General features: G+C 37.3%; 1 non-coding gene across 1 annotated transcript; it reads right to left on the reverse strand.

Moving 5' to 3' along the window:
- Positions 1-10,709: 10,709 nt before the first annotated feature.
- LOC112745602 (small nucleolar RNA R71) lies at positions 10,710-10,813 on the reverse strand. The gene has a single exon (XR_003173521.1). It is a non-coding gene; the product is annotated as a small nucleolar RNA R71 (small nucleolar RNA).
- Between the last annotated feature and the right edge of the window lie 837 nt (positions 10,814-11,650).

The following is an 11,650-nucleotide window of genomic DNA, read 5'->3' on the forward strand; positions in this document are numbered from 1 at the left end:
AACGTTAGCCTCCAAGTTAGGGGGCTAACGTTGGCGCAAACGTTGGTACCCAGGGGAGATCTTCTCAAGTTCCAACGTTAGCCTCCAAGTTAGGGGGCTAACGTTGGGGCTAACGTTGGCCCTTCTCCCTTTGTAATTCATGTGCCAACGTTAGCCTCCAAGTTAGGGGGCTAACGTTGGCGCAAACGTTGGTGGCCCAGGGAGGAATTCAAGTTCCAACGTTAGCCTCCAAGTTAGGGGGCTAACGTTGGGGCTAACTTCATGCCTCCTGGTTCAATTTTACTTATTACATTGTCCTCTCTTCACTTCTAGCCATCCTTCTTTGCTTCAACCTTTCTCCAAGCTTTCTTCACCTATCATTAATCAACCAAACTAATCAAAGCTATGCTCAAAATCATGAGATCTTCATTCTTTCATAATATGCAACAAATATAGCACAAAACCTCATGAAATGGCATGAATTCATATATGGTTGGTTCAATCAAGGGAAACATGAAAATCTACTCAATTAGCTTGCTTGTAGCTCAAGAAAGTGCATAATTCTAATGAAAACAAAAGAAAAAAGACTAGCTAAAATAGTTTAGGATGACTTGTCATCACAACACCAAACTTAAAGCTTGCTTGTCCCCAAGCAAGAAATGAATTATGCTCAGAGATTCTTTCAGTCAAGATGGATTGAGGAACACTTGTAAAGTGCTGTGAGTGAAGTGATCAAGTATCAGTGGGGTGAACTCTAAATCATATGCTCATGCAAGGGCTTCAGTGCTCACTAGTCCTTACATATTGGGAGTCGTAGGTCTTAGGATTTTCATCCAAATGGTATCATGGAGATCTCTTTATAAGTAATCACCTTGAAGCAGCTTATAGTTTCTGTGCTTTGGCCTCGACTCTAAGTATCATGTCTCAAAGCGGCTCTTTAGATAAGCTTTCAATCAATACTCCTAAACCAGTTGGTTTTAAGGTATTAGGTGTTAAGGCACCCCTAAGGATTTACTTGCTCAAGCCTCTTTCCTTGACACATTTCAACCACAAGCATTTACTAGGATAACAACTCTTTGAGTTTTTGTTTCTTTCTTTCTTTTTCTGCCTAGTAATTGATGCTCAGAGCCTTGGGCCATATTCTTTTTGCTTTTGTATTTTCTTTATTTTCTTTTGTTTTGTTTGCTACTTCTTGGATCAATAAGTTTTTGAGAATCTCCACAATACTTCTTTGAACTTCATGTCCCGCCTATGAGCTCCCATGCAAGTTTTCACAAGCATGCAACCTCAATACATAATCATACAACTAGAACCACCACTTCTCCTAATCTTTTGCTTGCCTCAAAATTGTTTAATTCCTCAATCCTTCTTTTCAAAGAACTTTCATGTGATGCATTTCTTGGAAATTGAGTGCAAACAAGTTTTGAAGATGAGGATGTTGTGAATGATCAAACATCTTGCTTATTGAATTATAAAGAAAGAAATTACACTATGCATGCAGGCACGGGTATATAGAAAGAAACTATACTATGCGGACAGGCAGGGCAATTAAGGATACAATCCAACTTTCAATCACAGCAATATTTGATGTAGAACAATCACTTAACAATACAACCTGTTGGAGTTCAATTGCTTTTCTTCTTCTCATCATCATCATTGCTGGCCTTTAGGTTCATCTTTTGTTCTTTGGTTGATGATGCTCAATCCTTCCAACAGCTTGTATGGACCTCTGCAATGATATTGAAAGTGGCTTGTTCCCCAAGCACTTGGAAACAATGGTTAATTTTCATGATTTATTTATGGGCTTTTGAACTTACTTTGGTGTGGGAACACCAAACTTAGTACCTTGCCAATGGTTTTCATGCATCAAATTAACCATGTGTGATAATTTTTTTTTCTTTTCCAAAAGCAATAAAACTGAAAACAGCAGAATAGTTAACTAGTTTGTCTACATGCTTGAAGATAGCATTATGTAGAAAGTGAGAATGCGTTTTATGATGAAATTTTGGTGGAACACCAAACTTAGAATCCTTCATTCTCCCTTAGATTGTTTTGGTGTGCAACACCAAACTTAGCTTCTTGCAATATAGATAAAACTAAGTAACCTTTTTATTGAAATAGCTATGAAAAGAAAGTTACCTCAGGTTGGGTTGCCTCCCAACAAAGCGCTTCTTTATTGTCACTAGCTTGACATCCTTCATTCTTTGATCATGGAGGCTGAAAATCATAGTGCCTCAGCTTTTCTCCTCTCACTATGGACTTCCTTCCGGTCTCCTCCATTTCTTGGTGCCCTTCTTCAGAAATTCCAGAGGTGGAGAACTCTCTCCTGGTTCAGGTCATACAACAAAAACAGCAAAGATGCACAGAGCATTCTGTAGCTTGAGTGCAGTGGGGGTTAGTAGAGACAAAGTCTCAAACAGTTAGTGTGCAAGTCAAAGATTAAAGAAACAGAAAAGAAAAATTGCTTGATCTAGATCACCACCTCACTTAATCATTGTCAATCTAATCAATCCCCGGCAACGGCGCCAAAAACTTGATGAGATATTTTGATGAGAAACGAATCTCTCACAAAACATCACAAAACTAACCGGCAAGTGTACCGGGTCGTATCAAGTAATAAAAACTCACGGGAGTGAGGTCGATCCCACAGGGATTGAAGGATTGAGCAATTTTAGCTTAGTGGTTGATTTAGTCAAGCGAATCAAGATTTGGTTGATGGTTTTGTGACTTGCAGAATTAAATTGCATTGAAGTAAAGAGAACAAGAATTAAATTGCTAAAACTTAAAGAACAAGAAATTAAATGGCCGAAACTTAAAGTGCAAGAAATGTAAATTGCGGAATCTTAAAGTGCAAGGAATGTAAATTGCTTGAAATGTAAAGGGGATTGGGATGTGGATTTGCAGAAATTAAACAAGGAAAAATTAAATTGCATCAAACAGAAGAAGGAAAAGGAATTGGGATTGGATCGGATCTTATAACAGAAAAGTAAATAAACATGGAAAGCAAGAAACAGAGAATGTAAAATTGAGATCTCAGGGCCCAGAGACTAGAAAACCAAGTCTAGATCTCAATGCCTTCCTAGATCCAACAAGAACAATTGCAAGGAAGATGTAAATTGCAAGGAAAATAGATGAAGAACAATATACCGGAAATGAAATTCAATTAAGCAGTAAATAAACAGAGAGATTCAAGATTGAGATTGAAACAGAATTTCTTCAATTCTCCAATCCAAAATCCAAGACAAAAGTAAAATGAAATTGAAAGCAATGGAAACAAAGAAATTAAAGTTCAAAAGCTCTCCGAAAACTATTATGAAAATTCCAAAAGGAAAGCTCCCCGAATAACTTGAATTCTATCCTATTTATACACTTTCAAAAATGATCTTCAAGCCTTGAGTTGGGCCTTTGCTCTTGGTGGAATTGGGTTGAAAGAGGCCTTGGTTGATTGCTCTTGAAGTTTGAAGAAGAATCAAAGTGAACCAATTGAACCGGGTTTGAGGTTAGCCAAAGTTGGACCTAAAGTTTGAGCCAAAGTTAGGGGTCTAACTTTGGCTCCAACTTTTCATAGCAGCAAGCAAAATTCTTCTGGTATGGACGTTGGTGCCAACGTTAGGGGTCTAACTTTGACCCTAACGTTGGCAATGCTTTGTGCTAGTGGCGCCAACGTTAGCCTCCAAGTTAGGGGGCTAACGTTGGCGCAAACGTTGGCTCCTTCCCCATTGTAATTCATGTGCCAACGTTAGCCTCCAAGTTAGGGGGCTAACGTTGGCGCAAACGTTGGTGCCCAGGGGAGATCTTCTCAAGTTCCAACGTTAGCCTCCAAGTTAGAGGGCTAACGTTGGGGCTAACGTTGGCCCTTCTCCCTTTGTAATTCATGTGCCAACGTTAGCCTCCAAGTTAAGGGGCTAACGTTGGCGCAAACGTTGGTGGCCCAGGGAGGAATTCAAGTTCCAACGTTAGCCTCCAAGTTAGGGGGCTAACGTTGGGGCTAACTTCATGCCTCCTAGTTCAATTTTACTTATTCCATTGTCCTCTCTTCACTTCTAGCCATCCTTCTTTGCTTCAACCTTTCTCCAAGCTTTCTTCACCTATCATTAATCAACCAAACTAATCAAAGCTATGCTCAAAATCTTGAGATCTTCATTCTTTCATAATATGCAACAAATATAGCACAAAACCTCATGAAATGGCATGAATTCATATATGGTTGGTTCAATCAAGGGAAACATGAAAATCTACTCAATTAGCTTGCTTGTAGCTCAAGAAAGTGCATAATTCTAATGAAAACAAAAGAAAAAAGACTAGCTAAAATAGGTTAGGATGACTTGTCATCAGTGTCTAAAGTGAATAATGTGTCAAGCATAAATAAAGAAAAGAGCTTGTTACACATGACACTGAACTAAAGTTTATAAAGAAAAAAAATTCAGTAAACAAGGACAAAGGAATAATGAGAGGTCATAGCAGTGTGTTGCTTGATGCTTAGAGGAAACTTTCTAGGCCTACTTGTCAATAAGAAGTGAGTAGTTACATATCTGCATAAAACCCCATGAGCTACCAATAATACTCTGCTAACATGAGCATTCTCTTTTGTCTTCATTCTTTCTTCTTAATAATTCTGTTCTTGCTTGGGGACAAGCAAGTTTTAAGTTTGGTGTTGTGATGACACGTCATCTTAGCCTAGTTTCACTAGTCTTTTTCCTTTGTTTTCATTTAGTTTTATGCACTTTCTTAAGCCATAAGTAAGTCATTTGGGTTGAATTTCATGTTTCCTTTGATTCAATCAACCATGGATAAATTGATGCATTTTCATGAGTTTTTGTGCCATAATTGCTCATATGACAAGAAGAAGAACAACTCTCATGATTATGGCATAGCTTTGATACAATTGTTGATTGATGATAGGTGGAATAAAGCTTGGAAGAAGGTTGCAAGAATGGGCTTAAAAAGAGGGATCAACGTTTGAGCTAACGTTTGCCTCAAACGTTAACTCAAACGTGAGAAGCAGATGAAGAACACCCTGGAGAAGAGCCAACGTTTGTGCCAACGTTTGCCTCAAACATTGAGGCAAACGTTGGCTGAAGAAGAAGTAGGGGAAGGCAACGTTTGCGCCAACGTTTGCCTCAAACGTGAGGTCAAACGTTGGCACCAAAAAGAATGAAAAAGAGCACTTCTGGGCACGGCAACGTTTGAGCCAACGTTTGTCTCAAACGTGAGGTCAAACATTGGCTACATTTTGGCAAGGAAGAGCATGGCAAAGCACCCCTGATTGATGGTTTAGATGAGCCACGTTTGCGCCAACGTTTACCTCAAACGTTGGGCCAAACGTTGGCCAAAAAGGGAGCCTGGGAAGAACCACGTTTGAGCTCACGTTTGACCTCAAACGTTGGCTCAAACGTGGATGACAGCAAGAAGGGCATCTGCATAATGCCTCACACAAGGGACGTTTGAGTCAACGTTTGCCTCAAACATTGACTCAAACGTGAATGGTTCATGGCCCGGTTCACAAGTGGATCTCTTCCCAACACCAAGAGCAATCAACAGAGGCTATTATCAACCCAATTCCATCAAGACTAAAGGCCCAATTCAAGGCTTAATGATCATTTGAAGAAAGTGTATAAATAGCTTAGAATTTGAAGTTTTTGAGGAGCTTTTTTTTAGAGTTTTCTTTAAGAATTTTCATAGTATTCACAGTAGAGAGCTTTTGGGTTTTGAGATATTTAGAGATTCTGAGTCTTGGGGAAGGAGAATTGAATTCTCTTCCTCTTAGTTTTCTTGTTTTAAATTTCATCTACACTCGTCTTGAGTCTTGGGTGTTGAAGAATTGAGGAAATTCTGTCTCAATCTCACCTTGAGATCTCTCTGTTTTTCTTACTGCAGCTTTTGGAAAATTGAACTTGGATTTACATTTCTACATTGCTCTCTTCTTTAATTTGGCATTTGCTCTCTGAATTTGGATCTAAGAAGGCATTGAGATCTAGACTTAGTTATCTAGTCTCTTGGGTCCTGAGATCTATTGGTTTCCATTTTAATTTCCTTGTTTAATTACTACACCAAGTTTATTTTCCTTTTAGTTTTGAGATCCGGTTCAACTAATTACATCAACTACTCTTCATTCTGTTAGGTTTTGCTTTTCCCTGTTTAATTCCTGCAGATCCAATTCCCATTCCCCTTTTATTTTTCAAGTCATTTATATTTCTTGCACTTTAAGTTTCTGCAATTTACATTACTTGCACTTTAAGATTCAGCTCTTTTTCTTTTTATTCCCTTTAATTTCCTGCAAATCACCCACTCCCCTTTACATTCTATGCAATTTAATTCCTGTCAACACAATTTCACACAATCAACACTTGTTTGCTTGACTAATTCAACCACTAAACTAAAGTTGCTCAATCCTTCAATCCTTGTGGGATCGACCTCACTCCCGTGAGTTTTATTACTTGATGCGACCCGGTGCACTTGCCGGTGAGTTTTGTGTCGGATCGTTTTCCGCACATCACCTCAGTGCATTCAAAGATGAGCAAAGGGGGTACGCTGACTACACGGATTGCCACCTTCAGTTGGTGGATCAACCGGCTACTATATGTTCTTTCTTCTGCTTCCCTTTTTGCTTATGGTGGGTCATCCTGAAAGATAGAAAATAGGACAGTAAGACGAGTAAATGCAAAAGCAAGGAAGCATAGATTGTTAGAATGAGGTAGTGATCACTAAAATGAAGTGAGGTAATCAGTTTGTGACATTGATGAAAAATAGTGCGTGAATTCTAAGTTGCACGCGGGATATAATTCACACACTAGCATTGAAAACTATGTCACAATTACACAAAAGAAGTATGTACTTCACTCATCCTAGTGTGCTTGAGATACTTTAAAAGAAACTTGTATGTTAAGACAAACAAACAAGTAATAAAGAAGCAAGAGAGCACTCAAGCATGAATTAAGCAATTGTAAAATGGATAATGAATGAACATTGGTTGATGTTCAAGAGACTTCAATAAACTAAAGAAAATATGGGACTCACACATCAAGCAATGACATACTTTAAAATTTGTTATTTGCGTCACCTAATTGACATAAAGAAAAGAACATAGATGGTATGAAATTAGGAAAAGAGAGATATAAGGTAAAATCAATCACATAGCAAGCATGGTCCATATAGTTTGAGAATTTCAAAAAATATGTCCGTAGGTGAGCTTACAATTTGATTTTACAAACGAAATATTATGCCAAAATGACTAGTTTCAAGTATGTGTAGAGCACATAGTTAAACAATTAATGGTCAACATGTCATTAAGGCATAAGCATAACCTTGTAATTAAGCCAAAAACAACATGGATGCAAATGATCAAGCAACACAATACATTAAGATAAATGCACAACATCAACCATCAAGAAATTGCCTAGTTATTATTAAGGGATTTAAATCACATGGTGGTCACAACATGCAATTCAAAAGATTTAAAATACTTTGAAGGCAATTCACATGCACTTGGTATTCACAAATGTTAAGTGGTGCACGAAATCGTGATTGTTCATTCCTTGGTAACGGCGCCAAAAACATAATATGCACGTTCATAATCTTAGTTCTTTTTCACAACTTCGCACAACTAACCAGCAAGTGCACTGGATCGTCCAAGTAATAAACCTTACGTGAGTAAGGGTCGATCCCACGGAGATTGTCGGCTTGAAGCAAGCTATGGTCATCTTGCAAATCTCAGTCAGGCAGATTCAAATGGTTATGGTGAATTGATAGTTAAAATATAATTTAAAATATAAAATAGGATAGAGATACTTATGCAATTCATTGGTGAGAGTTTCAGATAAGCGTATGGAGATGCTTTTGTTCCTTCTGAACCTCTGCTTTCCTACTGCTTTCATCCAATCACTCATACTCCTTTCCCTGGCAAGCTGTATGTTGGGCATCACCGTTGTCAATGGCTACATCCGTCCTCTCAGTGAAAATGGTCCAAATGCGCTGTCACCGCATGGCTAATCATCTGTCGGTTCTCGATCAAGCTGGAATAGGATCCAATGATCCTTTTGCATCTGTCATTACGCCCAGCACTCGCGAGTTTGAAGCTCGTCACAGCCATCCCTTCCCAGATCCTACTCAGAATACCATAGACATGGTTTAGACTTTCCGGATCTCAAGAATGGCCGCCAATAATTCTAGCCTATACCACGAAGACTCTGATCGTAAATCAGGAAGCTAAGAGATATGCATTCAAGCTTGCTTTCATGTAGAACGGAAGTGTTTGTCAGGCACGCGTTCATAAGTGAGAATGGTGATGAACGTCACATAATCATCACATTCATCATGTTCTTGTGTGCGAATGAATATCTTAGAGAAGAAATAGGCTTGAGTTGAATAGAAAAACAATAGTACTTTGCATTAATTCATGAGGAACAGCAGAACTCCACACCTTAATCTATGGTGTGTAGAAACTCTACCATTGAAAATACATAAGAACAAGGTCTAGGTATGGCCGAATGGCCAGCCTCCCCAAATGGCATATGAATTCGAAAATAGGGAAAAAGACTGATCCCTGATCAAGGATGATCAAAAGATATAAAATAAATCACTAAAAGTAGTTTTTATACTAAACTAGTAGCTAGGGTTACATAAGATAAGTAAATGATGTAGAAATCCACTTCCGGGCCCACTTGGTGTGTGCTTGGGCTGAGCATTGAGCTTTCATGTGTAGAGACTATTTTTGGAGTTAAACGCCAGGTTGTAGCCTGTTTCTGGCGTTTAACTCTGATTTACAACCTGTTTCTGGCGTTTAACTCCAGAATAGGGCAGGAAGTTGGCGTTTGAACTCCAGTTTGCGTCGTCAAAACTCGGGAAAAGTATGGACTATTATATATTGCTAGAAAGCCCTGGATGTCTACTTTCCAACGCAAATGAGAGCGCGCCAATTGGGTTTCTGTAGCTCCGGAAAATATACTTCGAGTGCAGGGAGGTCAGAATCCAATAGCATCTGCAGTCCTCCTTCAGCCTCTGAATCAGATTTTTGCTCAAATTCCTCAATTTCAGCCAGAAATTACCTGAAAACACAGAAAAACACACAAACTCATAGTAAAGTCCAGAAATGTGATTTTTATTTAAAAACTAATAAAATTATATTAAAAACTAACCAAATCATACTAAAAACTATGTAAAAACAATGCCAAAAAGCATATAAATTATCCGCTCATCACAACACTGATTAAAAATTATGTAAAAAGTATGTTTTTCTCTTTACTCATTAAAAATTCAAAAAAAATAAAAAAAATATCTTTCCCTTATTCTCTCATAAATTTTCGAAAATTTGAGTTGACTTTTTCAAAAGTTTTTAAAATTTAATTGTTTCTTATGAGTCAAGTCAAATTTTCAATTTAAAAATTCTATCTTTTTCAAAAATCAAATATTTTTCAATTTTTTTTATATTTTCAAAAATTTTTAAAATTAATTTTCAAAATCTTTTTCTTATTTCTATTTCATATTTTCGAAATTAATGCTAACAATTAATGTGATTGATTCAAAAATTTTTAGTTTGTTACTTGCCTAGTAAGAAAGGTTCAATCTTTAAATTTTAAAATCATATCTTTTTGTTTCTTGTTAGTTAAGTAATCAACTTCAATTTTCAAAATCAAATCTTTTTAAATTCAAATCTTTTTCAAAATGATTTTCAATCATATCTTTTTGAATGTCAATCACATCTTTTTCAAAATCAATTTCGAAATCTTTTCTAACCTCTTATCTTTTCAAAATTGATTTTCAAATCTTTTTCCAATTAAATCTTATCTTGTTTGATTCTTATCTTTTTCAAAACCACCTAACTAATTTTTCCTCTCTAATTTTCGAAAATCACTAACCTCTTTTTCAAAATTCCTTTTTAATTAACTATTTGTTTTAAAATTCTAATTTAATTTAATTTCAATTTTCTTTTTAAAACTTTCGAATTTTAACTTCAAATTTTAAATTAAAAACAAAAATATTTTTATCTTATTTTATTTAATTTTTGAAATTCTCTCCCCTCATCTCTTTCTAATTATTTTATCTATCTACTAACACTTCTATTCTTCTTAAAAATTCGAACCATCTCCCTCTTTCTGTGTTCGAATTCTTTTTCTTCTCTTCTACTCACATAAAGGAACCTCTCTACTGTGGCAAAGAGGATCCCTATTATTTTCTGTTCCTTTCTTTTTCATATGAGCAGGAGAAAGGACAAGAACATTCTTGTTGAAGCTGATCCGGAACCTGAAAGAACTCTGAAGAGGAAGTTAAGAGAAGCTAAAACACAACACTCTGAAGAGGACTTTACTGAAATTTTTGAAAAAGAAGTGGAGATGGCCGAAAATAATAACAATGGTGGAGATGCAAGGAAGGTGCTTGGTGACTTTACTGCACCAAATTCCAACTTACATGGAAGAAGCATCTCAATCCCTGCCAATGGAGCAAACAATTTTGAGCTAAAGCCTCAATTAGTTTCTCTGATGCAACAGAATTGCAAGTTTCAGGGACTTTCATCAGAAGATCATTTTCAGTTCTTAACTGAATTCTTGCAGATCTGTGATACTGTTAAGACCAATGGGGTTGATCCCGAGGTCTACAGGATTATGCTTTTCCCGTTTGCTATAAGAGACAGAGCTAGAATATGGTTGGACTTTCAACCTAAAGATAGCCTGAACTCTTGAGATAAGCTGGTCACGACTTTCTTAGCCAAGTTCTTTCCTCCTCAAAAGCTTAGCAAACTTAGAGTGGATGTTCAAACCTTCAAACAGAAAGAAGGTGAATCCCTCTATGAAGCTTGGGAGAGATACAAGCAACTGACCAAAAAGTGTCATTCTAACATGCTTTCAGAATGGACCATCCTGGATATATTCTATGATGTTCTGTCTGAATTATCTAAGATGTCATTGGACCATTCTGCAGGTGGATCCATTCACCTAAAGAAAATGCCTGCAGAAGCTCAGGAACTCATTGACATGGTTGCAAATAACCAGTTCATGTACACTTCTGAAAGGAATCCTGTGAGTAATGGGATGCCTCAGAGGAAGGGAGTTCTTGAAATTGATAATCTGAATGCCATATTGGCTCAGAATAAAATATTGACTCAGCAAGTCAATATGATTTCTCAGAGTCTGAATGGATTGCTAGCTGCATCCAACAGTACTAAAGAAGCATCTTCTGAGGAAGAAGCTTATGATCCTGAGAACCCTACAATAGCAGAGGTGAATTACATGCGTGAAGCCTATGGAAACACTTATAATCCCTCATGGAGAAATAATCCAAATTTCTCATGAAAGGATCAACAAAAGCCTCAACAAGGCTTTAATAATGGTGGAAGAAACAGGTTTAGCAATAGCAAGCCTTTTCCATCATCCACTCAGCAACAGACAGAGAATTCTGAGCAGAATCTACATAACTTAGCAAATATAGTCTCTGATCTATCTAAGGCCACTCTAAGTTTCATGAATGAAACAAGGTCCTCCATCAGAAATTTAGAGGCACAAGTGGGCCAACTGAGTAAAAAGGTCACTGAAACTCCTAGTACTCTCTCAAGCAATACAGAAGAGAATCCAAAAAGAGAGTGCAAGGCTATAACCTTACTTGGTGTGGCCGAACCCAGAGAGGAGGAGAAGGACATGAATCCTAGTGAGGAAGACCTCCTGGGACGTTCACTGACCAA

The sequence above is a fragment of the Arachis hypogaea genome, chromosome 14 (genome assembly GCF_003086295.3).
Source record: "Arachis hypogaea cultivar Tifrunner chromosome 14, arahy.Tifrunner.gnm2.J5K5, whole genome shotgun sequence".
Classification (NCBI taxonomy): Eukaryota; Viridiplantae; Streptophyta; class Magnoliopsida; order Fabales; family Fabaceae; genus Arachis; species Arachis hypogaea.